A 19416-nucleotide genomic window follows, 5' to 3' on the forward strand; every position below is an offset into this window, starting at 1 on the left:
CCAGGTGAGATGCATATGTGATGCCTCTGCTTGTTGGAAATCTGGCATTCAATTACTTCCATAATAGAATGGGCTGCTTTTTTGTCTTTGAAAAGTCATAAAACATATGGTGAAAATAAAATTCAATTTCATTACAATAAGAACAATATGCTGTGAAGGGGACAAAGGAACTGAAGCAAACTGCAATAAATGAAAAGGCTTTCCACATAGCCAAAGGGTAGAGAAGGATAAAAAAAAAATCCTCTGCTAGTAGGTTGGCAGGAGAAGTGTGTTGACAAGGAAGAATAAAAAAATATTAGCGAGAATGAAAAATGTACTAGTGGAGTAGAGGTGTGCTACTAGTAATTAAAGAATGTGTTCATACAAGAAAACAACATTATTCTTGATTTTCTGCAGAGCTTAATTTACATACATTCATTGGACTTTCCAATCGTGCCTGTTAGTTTTAAAGGGAACCTATTACCAGGAAAGTAATTTCATCTGGTGGTGGGTTCCAATAGCTTATGCTATAATAATTTTAAAAACTAATTAAATAATTCTGAATCAGTTCAGTACTTTATGAAACTTTATTTAACATTACCTGGCTCCCTGTCAGCAGTGTGTGACTAGTCACGAGGCAGGCAGCCTGTGTGCCTGTGTCTCAGTCTCCTCTTCTCCACACTCATCTATGTCTCTTCCCCTCCCCATTTCCTGTCACATGCTTAGGGGGGATGGTGTGGAAAACAGGATGTATGTATGAAGAGACTGAGACACAGGCACACAGGCACACACACACATATACACACACATGACTCGCCACACCCTGCTGGCAGGGAGCCAGGTAACGTGATGAAAGTTTTCTAAAGTATTGAAATGATTCAGAATGCTGACAAAGACATTTTTAAAATCATCATGTTGGAACCTGTCACCAGTGACAGATTGGTGGTATAAAACATTTATAATGTTCAAACATCTGGTTCACGCAGGCAGGAACATTTACTTGGAAACTTTGCAATTTTAATTGCACTCCAATAGAGTTTGGTTCATTGGCACCAGTGTAGTTTATTTACACCAAATTTTACAATTTAACAAAATTATCTAAAAATAAAAAAACCAAACAACAAATATTTCATTGTAGGTTCACATGGCTTCATCTGCATATTGGTACCACTCAAACTCAAGCTCTTTATAAGGCAAAAAGCACAAAGCAGCATTTCACAAACTAAACTCTGAGGCTATTATATATGATGCAAGGAGTCCACATTGTTTGGGTTATAAAATCCAGCCAGAATGAAGTCCGTGATTCACAGACAGATCACAGTTGTGTCTTTTTAGCCTTACTTGGTAAAAGGACACCTAGTATACAATGCAAATAAGAAAAAGTTGCAGCAATTCCAATATATAATACTTCTAATACTTTATACATCCTATGTCTTAGAAAAAAAAAAACATTACATGCATCTCCACAGAGAGAGGTCTAATATTTTTATGTAACCTAGTACCGTACACATGAATATTTTTTTTATTAAGAAATGACCCGATAAGGTCATGGGAACACATTGGGGGTCATTTATTAAGGGCCCGATTCGCGTTTTCCCGACGTGTTACCCGAATATTTCCGTTTTGCGCCGCTTGTACTTAAATTGCCCCGGGATTTTGGCGCACGCGATCGGATTGTGGCGCATCGGCGCTGGCATGCGCGCGACGGAAATCGGGGGGCGTGGCCGAACGAAAACCCGACGTATTCGGAAAAACCGCCGCATTTAAAAACCGAAAATGTGTCGCATAAGGACCGCTTACCTTCACCTGGTCCAGCTCGGTGCATTCCGGCGCGATGAGTTTACTTTCAGCGCAGCAGCGCCACCTGGTGGACGGCGGAAGAACTACCTTATTAAATCCCGGCCGGACCCGAATCCAGAGCGGAGAAGCCGCCGCTGGAACGCGAATGGACCGGGTAAGTAAATTTGCCCCAATATCTGACTCAAGCTTCACCATGTAGTCTGAAAATAGGAAATGTGTATTAGCACTTAGACCTTAAATTGTGCAGATCCAAACAATAACAGTGTACAGTAACAGCAGTGCTTTTCTGAGATCAATGGACTCAAACTGTTCTCGGAGCAAAAAGACATACTAATGATGCAGTAGCTAAATTGAAAAAAGAAAGGGAAAAAGAGACAAATGTAATTACCATTCAGTGTACTACAAGCACATTCACTGCGTCCATGCCATTATTGCATATGTGCTTCAAGGGTGACCTGTGACTGATTTGTCCAACTGTTCAGCCATTATCTCTATGTGAGTGCTCAGCATATGGAAAAACATTTCACAATTTCTGGGCTCCTTAAATAGAAAGTAAAACAACAATAACTTTTGTCTTCCCTTTTTTATGTTTTGCACTAAAACAAAGTTATTCATTGTGATTTATTAACCCCTTACCACACGATGATGATGGGGAAAGTAATGCTGAGCTTGTATTTAGCGCAACATGACGGTCCCCAACGTCATGTACAGCCGAGCCTCTGCACGAGCAACCGGGATAACAATAGTCACAAGCCCGGCTTTTTATTTCTTTCGGCACTGCAGTTAAACATGACAGCAGCACCTAAAGGGGTCACCCACCTCTCAACCCGGCGATCGTCACCTCCGCACTGGGAACTTGTGTGCCGATCATCTCCATAGCAACTCTGGGATCCGGTGAAAGACCCCAAGGCTGCCCCCAAGGCAGGACCAAGCATTTCCAGTGCCAGTATATGCATTAATGTAGAGTATTAATTTGAAAAAATTAAAATGAAAAAAAGGGTAAAAACATTTAAAAAAAAAAAGCTTGATAAAAATTAAATTTAATACACAATAAAGGTCCCATAAATGCCCCGCATAGTCTAAAACACAATAAAACGTGAAAATCACTACAGAAATAACTTATTTTGGGTATCGCCACGTCTTTAACAACAGCTATATAAATGGAATATAACTGTAACTGTACTGACCCATAGAACATAAGTAACATGTTAGCTATGCTAATTGGTGTGTAAAACATACCCCCCAAAAAAGATAATAAAGGTTATACAATGAGGTATTGCACCCCCAAATATAGTGTTACTGGATTTTTACTGCCATACTATCTTAGGGGCTCAACCAATTGGACATAGCATCTGACATCTGTCAGTAGATGCTCTTTCCCTTCCGAGCCACGCTATGCATCCCTACAGCAGTTGGTGATCACGTGAGGGATATTACTGCATTCTAGATTTTAATAGTAGATCTCCTTAAAGGCCCCTACCTGTTTACACTGCAGAGGCCTTCCAAAATGTACTGGGGGGTGCCAGCAGAGGTGGATAAGACACTTACCTCATTAAGCTGCTGTAACCATGGCACCTAAAGATTTAACAATATGATTAGTGCTTCCAGCACACACCCTGTACACTGCTACCATAGTACTTGTAGAAGGAGGGAGCCTAGTAGGAATCAATTCACCACAGGAATTGTTCACCGCATTGTCACATCCTAATCAGGTTTTGGACCCATAACTACAAAGCAAGTGTCCTATTCCTCTTCACCAGATACACTGATGACTGAATCTAATCATTGGCTCATAGAATTGGTATGAATCTGCCATATTTCTGCCACATATTGAATTTGACTATTTACTGCTGCGCTTTGGATTTATCTTTTCAAATGGAAACCAGTTACTGCTGTTTTTTTTATCTCTTAGGCGAGAGGAAATTCAGACATTGATAGAATAGAATAGAAAATTGATGAAACAATAAAAATCTGTGTTTTAAAGGATAAGAGGGGTTATATTCCCTTATTAAAGAGCGCTATGTTGATAAAAAGTAAGATCCCCCATTGAGAACCATCAAAGCCAAAGTGCCTTCACAAATGACTGGTGTTCTGAATGATCTGTGTATAGAATTGATCAGTCAGTCTTATTTAAGAGTCATTTATATCCCAGGGAATATCCATGATTCATTGTTAAATTGGAAAATGACATTGCCTATGTATTTGCAAGAAGTTTTTTTTCTCAGCACAATATTATGTTTTCCTTTAATAAGATGTTAGGAAGCTGACCCCTAAGAGGAACTCATGAGTTCTTGCATTATATTTTTCACCAATTTGTTCAATCCAATTTATAAGCAAAACAAATCTGCCTTTTAGTTAGTGTGGGAAGTTTTCTACTGAATTATTCACAGCATTTTCCCACAATGAAACGTAATCTCTTTCATCCCACTCTATTTTGTAAAGAGAGTTATTAGCATGATATGTGTCATGTCTTATAATATTGGACAGATTAGAATTCTTACATCAGTTTTGGTCTTGTCTAATAATAGCTTAAAGGTTCAAGAAACCTGAGACTAGCTCAGTCTTAATAAATACAATATTTAACCGCTTGAGGACCAGGTCATTTTCGTTTTTTGCTTTGCACTTTAAAAATCTTTAAACGGAGCTGTATGAGTTCTTGTTTTCTGTATAAGAAATTGCCCTTCCTAGTGATGGTATTTCATATTTCATGCCATCTATAATGAAGCATTAATTTTTTTTGAATGCAATGAAATTGTAGAAAAAAGCACATTTGCCCGATTCTCGCGTGTACAATGTTTGTATGGTTTTCACTGTGCGGTTTTGATTTGAATTTTTACTGTTTTTTTAAATATTCCATAATTTTTTTTAAAGCCTTTTTTTCTGTTTACTTTTTTACGTCTCCTTGGGTGTTTGAACGCTAAAGGGTCTGATCGCGCATGCAATATACTGAAAGACAACTGTATTGCAATATAATGTGAACCTGCAGATCTTTTATTAAGCCCTGCCTCCAGCAGGCTGTGATAGAAAGGGTTATTTGGTAGCCATAGGAAACTCCCAGAGGCTCTCAGTTGTCATGGCAACCAATCAGCAACCACTGATGTTGTGGGGGTTGTTGATTGACAGTAACATGGTGTGAAGCTGCTGTTTATGTAAAATTATCAGCCTTGACCACAGCGACTAACAGTTTAACTGCCACAAATGTTACAAGTTGAAACTACTGCAGTTAGATGCAGGTGTCTGTTGTAAAATACAGCAGATACCTGGAAAGGGAACAGCCTATGAGCCTTCTTCATTTAGCTCTATCCTCTTTATGACGTATATTGACTATGAGTGTCCTTAAGCGGTTAAAGAAACATATGGGTTGTTATTTATAATTATACAGTTCTATGTCTATTTTTGGATCTCAGCTGCCCATCAGATTCAATAAAGTGGCATTGGCACATTAATTAATGTTCTTATGGTTCACTTTCTGTCTGTTTTTTTTTTCAAAAAGTCTCAAAATGCATAAAAAGTCCCAGCATCATCAGACTCCTTGCATCATATGCATCATCACTATATAGGACAATATGGGAAGTCTGTGAAACAGGACACTGCATGGGCTTTGATTCGCGGACTGACCACAGCATTTTGAAATAACCCTTATTAAATATTTATTTTTTGCATTACAAAAATATGATTACAACCTATAAAAGCTTCTCTAAAGCATTATGTCTAACCAGGCTCCCTACAAAGATATAGCACCAGAGCGAGGCTCTGTATAGAAATACAGTACCAAAGCAATACTCTAAATATAAATCCAGTGTCACGGGCACCCCCGCGATCCATACCGCGGATCGCGGGTGCACCCGTGCCTCCGTTGCGGGCACCCCCGCGATCCATATCGCGGATCGCGGGTGCACCCGTGCCTCCCTCCGCTGCCCCACTGCTGCTCCGGTGCACTCACCTCTCCTGGCTCCCGCTCCCGTCCGGACTGGGTCTCGCGCGCGGCCCCGCTCCCTAGGGCGCGCGCGCGGCACTGCCTCAAGATTTAAAGGGCCAGCGCACAGGTGATTAGGATTGGTCATTTCCTGTTTTGTATATAACCCTTCGTTTCCCATCATTCCCTGCCGGATCTTTGTGCCTCTTAGCCTTAGAGAAAGCTTCCTAGCGAGTATTGCTGTGTTCCTGCGTATTCCTGTATTCCTGCGTTCCAGTGTATTCCTGTGTGTTCCCGTTCCTGAGTTCTGTGTTGCCGTGTTACCTGTGTTCCTCCCTGTTGCTGTGTGCCTGTGTTCCCGTTCCCTCCTGCCTGGACCTCCTGTTGCTGACCCCGGACTTGAACCTGACGTTGCATCTCTGCCGCCTGCCCTGACCCTGTGCCTGGACCCGACTACGAGTTTGTCATCCGTTAAGGTACCTCGACCTCGGCTGCCACCGTGGGCTAGTCACACCTGGGAACGACCTAGTGGTATCCTGCCGCAGCAAGTCCAACCCGCTTTGCGGCGGGCTCTGGTGAAAACCAGGTGCCGCTAGGCTCCGGTTCCGGGTGTTGGCTAGTTACATCTCCCGCGGTGGTCCAGAGGATCCACTGATCCTAACAGTAAGATCCGGCCATGGATCCCGCCGAGGCTCCTTCTCCCAGTCAGCCTGATCTCGCCACCATCGTGATCCACCAGTCCCGGCAGATTGCAGCACAGCGGAATCAGCTAGAGCAAGTCACCTCCATGCTCCAACAACTACTTGCTACCCAACATCAGCAACAGTCTCCTGAAGCGGCCGCTGCGACCCCTGCTGCTCCGGCTTATCTTCCTGCTGCTGAACCCAGGCTACGCCTCTCTTTGCCCGGCAAGTATGATGGAGATCCAAAGATGTGCAGGGGCTTCATAACCCAGTGCTCCTTGCACATAGAACTGATGCCGTCGCAATTTGCCACAGAGCGGTCCAAGGTGGCATTTGTCCTCAGCCTTCTTTCCGGGAAAGCCCTGGCCTGGGCTACTCCGCTTTGGGACAGAGATGACCCGGTTGTGTCTAACCTCACTGCGTTTCTGTCAGAGTTCCGGTCTGTCTTCGAGGAACCAGCACGAGCCTCCTCTGCGGAGTCTGCATTGTTGAACTTGCGTCAGGGCAACTCATCGGTGGGAGAGTACGCAGTTCAATTCCGCACCCTGGCTTCTGAACTTGCGTGGAACGATGCAGCCCTCATCGCTACATTTAAGAAAGGGCTCTCTGCGCAGGTCAAGGACGCACTGGCAGCTCGGGATCTTCCATCTACTCTGAGTGACCTCATCACCTTGGCCACTCGAATTGATGTTCGGTTTAAGGAGCGAGCTGAGGAACTACGTTCCGAGTATCCCCAAGGCTGTGTTAGACGCATTCCTCGCCTGGCGCCAGTCTTCCAAAGGCCGCTCCAGGGTCCGCCTGAATCTTCTGCTGAGGAACCCATGCAGGTTGACCGAACCCGGCTCACTCTACGTGAGCGTTCAAGACGCCGACAGGAGAACCTATGTCTGTACTGTGCCAGCCCTGAGCATTTCATCGGTTCCTGTCCTGTCCGTCCTCAACGTCCGGGAAACGCCAGCACCTAGGCTTCTTGGGAGAAGCGTCCCTAGGTGTAAATACAGCTTCTCCACGTCTGACTCTTCCCGTGCTCCTCAGCGTTGGCACCGGTACCCAGATCCAGGTTACTGCCTTCCTGGACTCGGGCTCTACAGCGAACTTCGTGGATGCAGCCTTGGTCTCTCGGCATCACTTCCCGGTGGTTCGTCTTGAGAAGCCATTGTCTATTGCCTCGGTCAATGGTCAGATTCTCTCCGTACCCATCTGGTTTCGCACGGAGCCCCTGCTTCTGCAAGTTGGTGCCCTACATCAAGAGAGACTTTCATTTTTTGTGCTGCCCCAAAGCACATCTGCTCTACTGCTGGTTCTCCCCTGGTTGCAGCTTCATGCCCCTGTACTGGACTGGTCCTCCGGGCATATCCTCCGTTGGGGCCCGAACTGTGCTTCACGTTGTATGCAGGTTCCCCGTCCGCTACCTGTGAGGACTTCGACTCTGGCTCCCAAGTCTCTGGAGGGTCTGCCAGCTTGTTATCGGGACTTTTCGGACGTTTTCTCCAAGAAGCAGGCGGAGATTCTACCACCACATCGTCCCTATGATTGCCCTGTGGATCTTCTTCCTGGCGCCACTCCTCCCAGAGGTCGTGTCTACCCTCTTTCAGTACCTGAGTCTCTAGCCATGTCCGACTACATCAAGGAGAATCTGCAGAGGGGTTTTATACGCAAGTCCTCCTCTCCGGCTGGCGCAGGGTTTTTCTTCGTTACCAAGAAGGACGGCTCCCTACGTCCCTGTATAGACTATCGTGGGCTGAATAAGATCACGGTAAAAAACCGTTACCCTCTGCCGTTGATTACAGAACTCTTTGATCGCCTACGTGGTTCCAAGGTGTTCTCCAAGCTGGACCTCCGTGGGGCTTACAATCTCATCCGGATCCGCAAAGGTGATGAGTGGAAGACGGCGTTTAACACCCGTGACGGGCACTTTGAGTACCTAGTGATGCCCTTTGGACTGTGTAATGCCCCTGCTGTTTTTCAGGAGTTTGTGAACGACATTTTTCGGGACCTTCTTTATACTTGTGTCGTGGTCTACCTCGATGACATCTTGGTGTACTCTCCAGACCTTGAGTCCCACCAGGCACACGTACGACAAGTTCTAGGTCGACTTCGTGCCAATCACCTCTATGCCAAGTTAGAAAAATGCCTGTTTCACCAGCACTGCCTTCCCTTCCTTGGTTACATAATTTCCAACAGAGGCCTTCAGATGGACCCCGCGAAGCTGTCTGCAGTTCTTCAGTGGCCACGTCCAGAGGGTCTCCGAGCCATACAGAGGTTCCTGGGGTTTGCGAACTATTACCGTCAGTTTATTCCCCATTTCTCCACTCTGGTGTCCCCCATCGTGGCGCTCACCAAGAAGGGTGCCAATCCACGTGCCTGGTCTCCAGCTGCTGAAATGGCCTTCTCCAAGTTAAAGTCTGCTTTCTCCTCGGCTCCCGTACTCTCTAGGCCAGATACGGACAAACCCTTTCTTCTGGAGGTGGACGCATCCTCCATAGGAGCTGGAGCGGTGCTCACTCAGAAAGGGCCCAAGGGCCGAACTTTGACTTGCGGTTTCTTTTCCAAGACTTTTTCTCCTGCTGAGAGAAATTATTCCATTGGAGACAGAGAACTATTAGCCATCAAACTTGCTCTTGAAGAATGGCGATATCTTCTGGAGGGAGCTCTCCATCCTGTTTGTGTGTACACTGACCACAAGAATCTTCTGTACCTCCAGACAGCCCAGCGCCTGAATCCCAGGCAAGCCCGGTGGTCTTTGTTCTTCTCCCGCTTTGACTTGCTGATTCATTTTCGTCCGGCAGACAAGAATATCAAGGCTGATGCTCTGTCCCGTTCGTCAGATGTTGTTGGAGATGAACCAGTTCCTCGGCACATAATTTCTCCTGATCAACTTGTTGTTGCAGCTCCGGTGGACCTTCGGCAGCTGCCTCCTGGCAAGACGTATGTTAGACCTGCTCTCAGGAAGAGGATTCTGTCTTGGGGACATTCTTCTCGTCTGGCTGGGCACCCTGGGGTGCAGCGCTCCTTGGCCCTCATCTCCCGCTATTACTGGTGGCCAGACCTGGTCAAAGATGTTCGGGAGTTTGTGGGATCCTGCTCCTCCTGTGCCCGCAATAAAGCCTCTCGTCTCAAACCGGCTGGACTGTTACTCCCGTTGCCGATACCCAGTCGCCCGTGGTCTCACGTGGCAATGGACTTTGTTACTGATTTGCCTGTCTCCTCGGGCAATACTGTCATCTGGGTGGTGACGGACCGGTTTTCCAAAATGTCCCATTTTGTTCCCCTTTCAGGTCTTCCGTCTTCTCCACAGCTTGCCAGTTTGTTCTTCAAACATATCTTCCGTCTGCATGGCCTTCCGCTTCACATTGTGTCCGATCGAGGAGTCCAGTTTGTCTCTAAATTCTGGCGTTCTTTATGTAACCAACTGCAGGTCATCCTTGACTTTTCTTCTGCTTACCACCCTCAGTCGAATGGTCAAGTAGAGAGGGTGAACCAGACTTTGGGCTGCTACTTGCGCCACTTCGTCTCAGCCCGTCAAGACAATTGGACTGACCTTCTACCTTGGGCTGAGTTCTCTTACAATTCTCTGGACTCGGGATCTACTGGTTCGGCTCCGTTCTTCGTGGTCTATGGACGTATTCCTCGCCCACCTCTCCCGCTGTCTACTCCCTCTGTTGTCCCTGCGGTGGAGGATCTGGTGCAGGATCTCAAGGCTGTTTGGAACCAGACCCGCCAGTCCCTTCTACGAGCTTCAGACCGTACCAAGACCCAGGCTGATAAAAGACGTCGAGCTCCTCCTGTCTTCTCTCCTGGTGACAAAGTATGGCTATCCTCCAGATACGTCCGGCTTAAGATACCCAGCTATAAACTTGGGCCCCGGTTCCTTGGCCCCTTTGAGGTAATCAAGCGCATTAATCAAGTGGCATACAAGCTCCGCCTTCCTCCATCTATGCGCATCCCGAACTCCTTTCATGTATCCCTCCTGAAGCCAGTCGTCTTGAACCGCTTCTCCCAGCAATCCCCTCCTCCGGCTCCTGAGGCTGATTCTCCAGATGTATATGAAGTCAAGGAGGTTCTGGACATGAAGTTCGTAAGGGGTAAGCGGTTCTTCCTTGTAGATTGGAAGGGGTTCGGGCCTGAGGAGAGATCCTGGGAGCCTGAAGAGAATATTTTTGATCGGACTCTCCTCCAGAGGTTTCTTGGGACCAAAAAGAAGAGGGGGAGGCCGAAGGGGGGGGGTACTGTCACGGGCACCCCCGCGATCCATACCGCGTATCGCGGGTGCACCCGTGCCTCCGTTGCGGGCACCCCCGCGATCCATATCGCGGATCGCGGGTGCACCCGTGCCTCCCTCCGCTGCCCCACTGCTGCTCCGGTGCACTCACCTCTCCTGGCTCCCGCTCCCGTCCGGACTGGGTCTCGCGCGCGGCCCCGCTCCCTAGGGCGCGCGCGCGGCACTGCCTCAAGATTTAAAGGGCCAGCGCACAGGTGATTAGGATTGGTCATTTCCTGTTTTGTATATAACCCTTCGTTTCCCATCATTCCCTGCCGGATCTTTGTGCCTCTTAGCCTTAGAGAAAGCTTCCTAGCGAGTATTGCTGTGTTCCTGCGTATTCCTGTATTCCTGCGTTCCAGTGTATTCCTGTGTGTTCCCGTTCCTGAGTTCTGTGTTGCCGTGTTACCTGTGTTCCTCCCTGTTGCTGTGTGCCTGTGTTCCCGTTCCCTCCTGCCTGGACCTCCTGTTGCTGACCCCGGACTTGAACCTGACGTTGCATCTCTGCCGCCTGCCCTGACCCTGTGCCTGGACCCGACTACGAGTTTGTCATCCGTTAAGGTACCTCGACCTCGGCTGCCACCGTGGGCTAGTCACACCTGGGAACGACCTAGTGGTATCCTGCCGCAGCAAGTCCAACCCGCTTTGCGGCGGGCTCTGGTGAAAACCAGGTGCCGCTAGGCTCCGGTTCCGGGTGTTGGCTAGTTACATCTCCCGCGGTGGTCCAGAGGATCCACTGATCCTAACATCCAGCACTAGATGTAGATTCCACACAGAAATGCAGCACAAGAACATGGCTTCATATATACACATACATAGTGCTCCAAATTAATCTTTCATGTATACAGTGCTCCCAGCTGAATTGCTATACATTGCACCCAATGGTTTTATATATATACAGAATTTATGAAAGCTAATGCATTGAGGGCAACATATATGTAATTGCATATTTGTGAAATACTGCACCCAATTATTTCACATACACAGTGAACAAAAGGTCATCTATATAGGCCAGGGCTGCTAATTAGTTTCTCATACATACAGTGTGTCCTTGGAAAATAACAAACCCACTTACGGCTCCTACTTTCCCACAATGTCCTCCTCCTCCTCACTCTTGTTGTAAAGATGCAGATGCTATTGATTCCAATAAAATTTGGAGAAGGTGGAGCAAAGAGACACCCTCAAACTGCTCCAAATGTTTTATCTATTTCAGCACTGGCTTCTACTACTTATTACATCCCCTATGATAAAAGCTGCCAGGTCATTACTTAGATCCTGTAGGTACAGACTATGCAAAGCATCTCAGTAAATTTACTTACTGATATATCACTTGATACACTAATGAGAAAATTCATCGGAAAACACATGGCATCATGGGAATTAAGAGCTGTATGCATAACTGTGAAAAGAAAAAGGTAACAGAATATGGATATAATTCTGTTTGTTTTGAAAGTGCAAATAAAATATAACAATTCATGATTTTTAGCTTTAAAATTTATCTTAACCTCTGAAGTGATGCCCTGCAGCTTCTGTATAGAAAAGACTGTGATTCAGATCACAATCAGTGGCTTGACCCAAATAGACATATATATACAGGCAGTCCCCGGTTTACATACAAGATAGGGTCTGTAGGTTTGTTCTTAAGTTGAATTTGTATGTAAGTCAGAAGTGTATATTTTATCATTGTAATCCCAGCCAGAACTTTTTTGGTCTCTGTGACAATTGGATTTTAAAAATGTTGGGTTGTCATAAGAATCAATTAACAATAAAGCTTAACTACAGGCGCCTGTTATAACTGTTATAGCTGTTTATTGTAGCCTAGGACTAAAGTACAATAAATTACCAATATCCAGTGGTCCGTTTGTAACTAGGGGTCGTATGTAAGTCGAGTGTTCTTAAGTAGGGGACCACCTGTATCATAAAAAATATCATGAGTTCATGTTTTTTCCCCTCATCTCAGAAAATGTGAAGCAAAACATGATAAACATTAGTGTGCCCTGAATTTAGCCAGTACTTTAGTAAAGTAAATGTCTATAAAAACTGACGGTCCTAAAAATCAACAAACCGTATATACTCAAGTATAAGCCAACCAGAGTATAAGCCAAGGTACCTAATTTTAACACAAAAATTGTTAAACCAACTGACTTCAGTATAAGCCTCGGATAGGAAATGCATAGGTCACAGCCACCACCCAGTATATAGCTAGCCAGCCTCCTGCCCCCAGAATATAGCCTGACAGACTCTGCCCCCATGTATAGTACCAGCCTCCTGCCCCAGTCTATAGCCAGCTAGCACATGTTCCTCAGTATATAGCCAGCCCATGCCCCTAGTACACAGCCAGCTAGCCTATACCCACAGTAAATAGCCAGCCATCACATGTCCCCAGTATATAGCCAGCCAGCTCATGCCCCAGTATATAATCAGTCCCTTAGTATATAACCTGCCAGCACATGCCCTGCAGTGTGTAGCCAGCTCATGCCCTCCAGTACAAAGCCAGCTCCATCTGCCCCAGTATATAGCCAGCCTAGGCCCCTTAGTATATAGTCAGCACATGCCTCCAATATATAGCCAGCCTTCTGAACCTAGTACATAGACAGCCTCCTGTCCTCAGTATGCCCAGCACATCAAAAAACCCTCTCTACTCAACTTTCTGACGCCTGTAGCAATAAAGAGGAGGACCTGTGGGTGGTGTCGGAAAGGTGAGTATTGATTTTAATTTTTTTTATAGACTTGACTATAAGCCAAGTTTGTTTTTTTCAGCACATTTTTGTGCTGAAAAACATGGCTTATACTCGAGTACCCTAAACTAGAAACAGAGAAAAGCTAAGCAAAGGAGAAGGGAATCGGTGTATAAGATTTAACAATACTACACTATACAAAGATTGTGCACAACACAAAATGTAACGTTTCAAATTGAAGTATGTAGATTAAGCTTGTAATCCGAATGTAAATTGATTATCTATAATAAGGATTACTTTTTCTTGCTTCTTGCCAAAATAAAAACAGTCCGATAATTTATTGATATTCAATTTGGAAAATGAAACAGGAAGCATGTACATGGTGATAAACCAGCAATAACATGACCTTCAATCTGTTGAGAACATTATTCTACACAAGTTATGTTTTCACAAAAAAAAAAAAAAAAATAGAATTTTTAACAGAACATGTTAAAGGTTTTACATTTGTTATACTATTACATACTAAGACATTGTAGGTTCAAACAGTTTGACTTTGGCTGCAAGATATTTGATTCTGTATAATCAGATATTCTCTATGACATATATGATTGATGTGTTCTCTTGAAATAACACTACAAAGAGACAGAATATATTGACCTTAAGAGGCATAAACTATTTAACAGTACAAATATGCTTGATTTATTTCCATAGTGGAGCTGACCTTGAAATACAACATGGTTCAAAGAAATGATTGAAAATTGTTTGATCTTTTGAGTAATTCTTAGGCCATACAAATAATCAAATTTGTCATGTATGAATTGATAAGCTTATCAATATCTCCATCAATCAAAATATTAGGATTGCAGTAAAATAAGGACAACTTTTTGCAAATTTATGCAGTTTGTCATACTACAGAGTTTAGTTAAAAATGTTTTGTATGTTTTTTTAATGGCAGTAAGAAACGCCAATAAAACAATTCTCTTACCCAGCCCAAATTTCCTAAGGGGAGTGCCGTTCGTGCACATGACAACAGAAGTGCATGTATGCAGTTGTTTTGTCTGAAACACAGATTTCTGCAGGCAATGTCCTTTATCCCTTGCACCAGCAACTGGTTAGCCAATCACTACAAACAGTCTGCTGTGCAAGTCTTCGTGGGAAATGTAGTCTCAGCAAGTCTCATCATCGAAACATAAATCTCAATATTTTTTTCTTTTACTAATGGGCTAAACAAGTACTAGGGTTCGTAGATTTTAATTTTTTTTATCAATAACACTAAAAACTTCTGTAACTCTGCTCTAGGCATACATTAGCCGAGTGATACAAGACTATGAGCCAAGATTTATGTATTAAACATGAAAACTGTTAGTATGAAACTATTCATAAAAGTATTCCATTTTCAAGAGGCCTGTACTGTAGACGTTAGTCAATGCTTTGGAAACCTTAAACATATCTATGGGCTATGTCCTGCTTTCTCAGCCAACAGGTTGTATGTCCATACTCCAAAAGAGTGCTTACAGTAATAATGCAGAAAGCCAACAGCTCCCCCGTGATCTCTGTGCCTCTGCTGTGTGTGGCAGAGCCATCAGGTGTGATGTAATGATGTCACCTGCCTACCTGTCACTGGCTTCAGTACTACATACAGTAGAAGGTGAGAAGAAAGGAGCTTCTGCCGAGGAAGTGGAGAGATGAGTATCTGTTTTTATTATTTTTTCAATAAGTAGCAATAAGAGAAGATAGAGGTGAGGGGTCATAATATGAGGGGTCAAAGGAAGAGGTCGAGCTGATTGGGGGGGGTACAATAATAGTAGAACTGCTTGGGCGACAAAATAAGAGGGAGCACAGCTGGGGAGCACAACAAGAGGGGAGCGTGGGGAGCAGGGCCGGCTCCAGGTTTCAGTGGGCCCTTGGGCGACAGAGCCTCAGTGGGCCCCTTTGCAGTCAACTCGCGTAACGGCATGGATTCATTATATACAGCCCAGCCCCATCCTGACCCCCAATACATTATATGCAGACCCCTCCTGACCCCCAATACATTATATGCAGCCCCATCCTGACCCCCAATACATTATATGCAGCCCCCTCCTCGCCCCAATACAATATATGCAGCCCCCAATACATTATATGCAGCCCCCTCCTGACCCCAATACATTATATGCAGCCCCCAATACATTATATGCAGCCCCCTCCTCGCCCCCAATACATTATATGCAGCCCCCAATATATTATATGCAGCCCCCAATATATTATATGCAGCCCCCAATACATTATATACAGCCCCCTCCTGACCCCCAATACATTATCTGCAGCCCCCAATACATTATAGGCAGCCCCCTCCTCACCCCCAATAAATTATATGCAGCCCCAATACATTATATGCAGCCCCCTCCTCACCCCCAAAACATTATATGCAGCCCCCCATCAGATTTCACATTATATACAGCCCTCTTCCCCATATGGATTACATACAGCGTCCCAATCATTACTAACAGCCCCTATCAAAAGAATAATACTTACCTCAGCCTTCTGCTCAGGTCCGGAGCTTCCCCCTCTCCGTCTTCCTTCTCCTTCCGGCAGCCTCACAGCGCTTCAGCCCGCGGTCACAGGTTCCGCTAGCGTCGCGTTCATAACGCGACGCTAGCGCACAGGGGGCGGGCCTCGGCCCGATCGCATCTGAGATCGGGCCTCGGCCCGCCCCCTGTGCGCTAGCGTCGCGTTATGAACGCGATGCTAGCGGAGCCAGTGACCGCGGCCATGCAGCACACAGAGCGCCGCTTTACGGCGCCAGCACCCGGCACGGCCAGGTCGCTTTGGACGGGGGTTTGGCCACGAGTGGGCCCTCCCAGCTGCTGGGGGCCCCGGCACTTGCCCGGGTTTGCCGGGTGCTGGCGCCGGCCCTGCTAACAGCCCCTATCAAAAGAATAATACTTACCTCAGCCTTCTGCTCAGGTCCGGAGCTTCCCCCTCTCCGTCTTCCTTCTCCTTCCGGCAGCCTCACAGCGCTTCAGCCCATGGTCACAGGTTCCGCTAGCGTCTCGTTCATAACGCGACGCTAGCGCACAGGGGGCGGGCCTCGGCCCGATTGCATCTGAGATCGGGCCTCGGCCCGCCCCCTGTCCGCTAGCGGAGCCAGTGACCGCGGCCATGCAGCACACAGAGCGCCGCTTTACGGCGCCAGCACCCGGCACGGCCAGGTCGCTTTGGACGGGGGTTTGGCCACGAGTGGGCCCTCCCAGCTGCTGGGGGCCCCGGCACTTGCCCGGGTTTGCCGGGTGCTGGCGCCGGCCCTGGTGGGGAGACAAAACAAGAAAAATTGCTGCTGGGGGCACAATAAGATAGAGCTTTATTTTGAGGGGATTCTGGGGAAACAATATCATGGGGGCTACAATGTGAGGATGAGTATGGGGCCACAATCTGACAATGACTACTAATTATACTGCATAGGGAGTAAAGGATGGAACAAAAGTTGTGGCTTATGAAAAAAATTTGTGGTGCACTATGCTCACTGCATCTCTTTGTCACTCATTCGCTGTTACCAAAGTTGGGAAGTATGGATGGAATTGTGTCCCTCATCAATCAGGAATATAACATTAAAGGAAATCTACCATTTGATTTAATGCGTTATGAACCAAATATACCTTGAGAATGCTGTAGCTACACTGATGCAGAAATATATCCTGTTTAATCCCTGAGCTAAGTGGTTTTGCTGAAAAAAACAATTATAAAATTATGATAATGAGGCTGTTGCTTCTGTGCCTGACTCCAGTGTACTAGCAAGTCGAACTGGGCGTGTCCTCCACTGGGGAGTCGAGCCACTCTTCCTCATTATTAGCACTCCCCCCACTACGTCATCTGACCGACTGGTTAAATTCTCGTGCTTGTGCATTAGCCTCTGCTGGCTGTCATGTGCAGTGAGTATCGGAATGGGTCCAAGTCCTCCATCTGCTCACCCTATACAACTTCTGTACACTAACCATGATAAACCTTAAATTTTGTGGGCACATCTTTATTTTGTAATCCTATTGTAATTTCCACAAAGAAAAGCTGTCTTAAATGCCTTTAATAAGTGTATAACGGGAATCAGCAACACTTCTCTCAACAAATAAGCCTCTAAGCAGATTTGTCAGCCAAAAAATTTAAAAGTTATGCATTTGAAAAGACATTGGGGGTCATTTACTAAGGGCCCGATTCGCGTTTTCCCGACGTGTTACCCGAATATTTCCGATTTGCGCCGATTGTACCTGAATTGCCCCGGGATTTTGGCGCACGCGATCGGATTGTGGCGCATCGGCGCCGGCATGCGCGCGACGGAAATCGGGGGGCGTGGCCGAACGAAAACCCGACGTATTCGGAAAAACCGCCGCATTTAAGAACCGAAAATGTGTCGCTCGGGACCCGCTTACCTTCACTCAGACGGCCTCGGTGAATTCCGGCGCGTTAAAATGCTTTTCAGCGCAGCAGCGCCACCTGGTGGACGGCGGAGGAACTACCTTATTAAATCCCGGCCGGACCCGAATCCAGTGCAGAGAACGCACCGCTGGATCGCGACTGGACCGGGTAAGTAAATGTGCCCCACTGATGCTAAATTTAGCATTTTATCCAAAATACTTTTTATTCAGTAAAATTGGGAAAATAATAAAAAAATCTATATAAATGTGGTAATTTTGTAATTGTGGCGACCCATGCAATAAAAATAATAAACCACTAATATGGTATGGTGGACGGCCAAAAAAAAAAAACCCCAAAAATTGATTTTTCTTTTCCTTCACCAACAATGAGCTAATAAAATCTCATCAATTAGCTATAGATGCCCCAAAAATTATGTAATAGAGAAGTGCATCTCATGTGGCAAAAAAATAAAGCCGCTTCTACACTTGCATTGCAGAACACATCAGAGTCTGATCAGGGGCTCATTTACTAAGGGTCCGAATTGAGCATTTTCATCGGGTATTCGAATCACGTCGGACAACACGCCGCGGGATCGCGAATGGACCGGGTAAGTAAATGAGCCCCTTTGTATCAGAGTTCAATCAGTTTTCAGTCACAGTTTGTTCAGTGTCTCAGTTTTTCACACGCATTGCAATTTTTCAATGCAATTTCAATGCACGTGAAAAGAACTCAGGACTGAGCTCTATCTTTTCTATGGCAATTGATGCATGAAAAAAGCATGTGTCTTAGAGTGTAATGTGTTTTTGATGCGTCTCCATAGACTTGTATGGTGCGTTTTTCACGTGCGTGACTTGCAAATTTTGAACATGCTGAGATTTAAATGTGCAATAAAAAAAACGTGCGTGTGTGCGTGAGAAAAATGCAAGTTTGAAAAAGCCCATTGATTACAATGGGTCAGAGTGCAATGCAAGTTCTGCACGTCAAAAGCATGCGCAGAACACGCTCGTGAAAAACGCAAGTGTAGAAGGGGCCTAAGCCCCTAAATGTCCACATTAAAAAAGCTTAAAAGATTACATCCTGTGCAATTTGACAATGATAATCTGCTCTGGATGGCGCCTCCTTCCATTTTATGCCCGGCTGTGTACCCATACAGCAGTTTACCATCACATATACTTTACAATTTCTAGACCACGCCTCCATTTTGTTTTAACCCCTATAAAACACCTAGGGATTAAGGAGTTAACAAACTTCTTAAAAGTGTTTTTTCATATGTTGAGGGGTGCAGTTTCCATAATTGGGTTATTTCTATTATTTAGGCCTCTCACAGTCAATTGAAAGCTGAGCAGGTTCCTATAAATACAGGTTTTGTCAATTTTCCCAAAAATTTGAAAAATGGCACCCAAATTCTAAGCCTCATATCATTCTAGTAAAATACATGGAATCTTAAAAAACCATGCCAACATAAAGCAGACATGTGGGAAATGTAAGTTATGAATACCCCAAATTTTTGTTATTTCAATGACTAAAAACAAAATATATCATCCAAATTTTTTAACTAATTTAAATACCAATGTGTCACAAGAAAAAACGGGGCAGCGTCCTAGAGGCCAAAATAGGCTGAGTCCTGAAGGGGTAATGGAGCTACAGCAGAAGCACACAACCATAAGTGGTGAGAGGATATATACAGTATCATACAATCTTGTATATCACCTC

Source organism: Engystomops pustulosus, chromosome 1 (assembly GCF_040894005.1).
Source record: "Engystomops pustulosus chromosome 1, aEngPut4.maternal, whole genome shotgun sequence".
Lineage (NCBI taxonomy): Eukaryota > Metazoa > Chordata > Amphibia > Anura > Leptodactylidae > Engystomops > Engystomops pustulosus.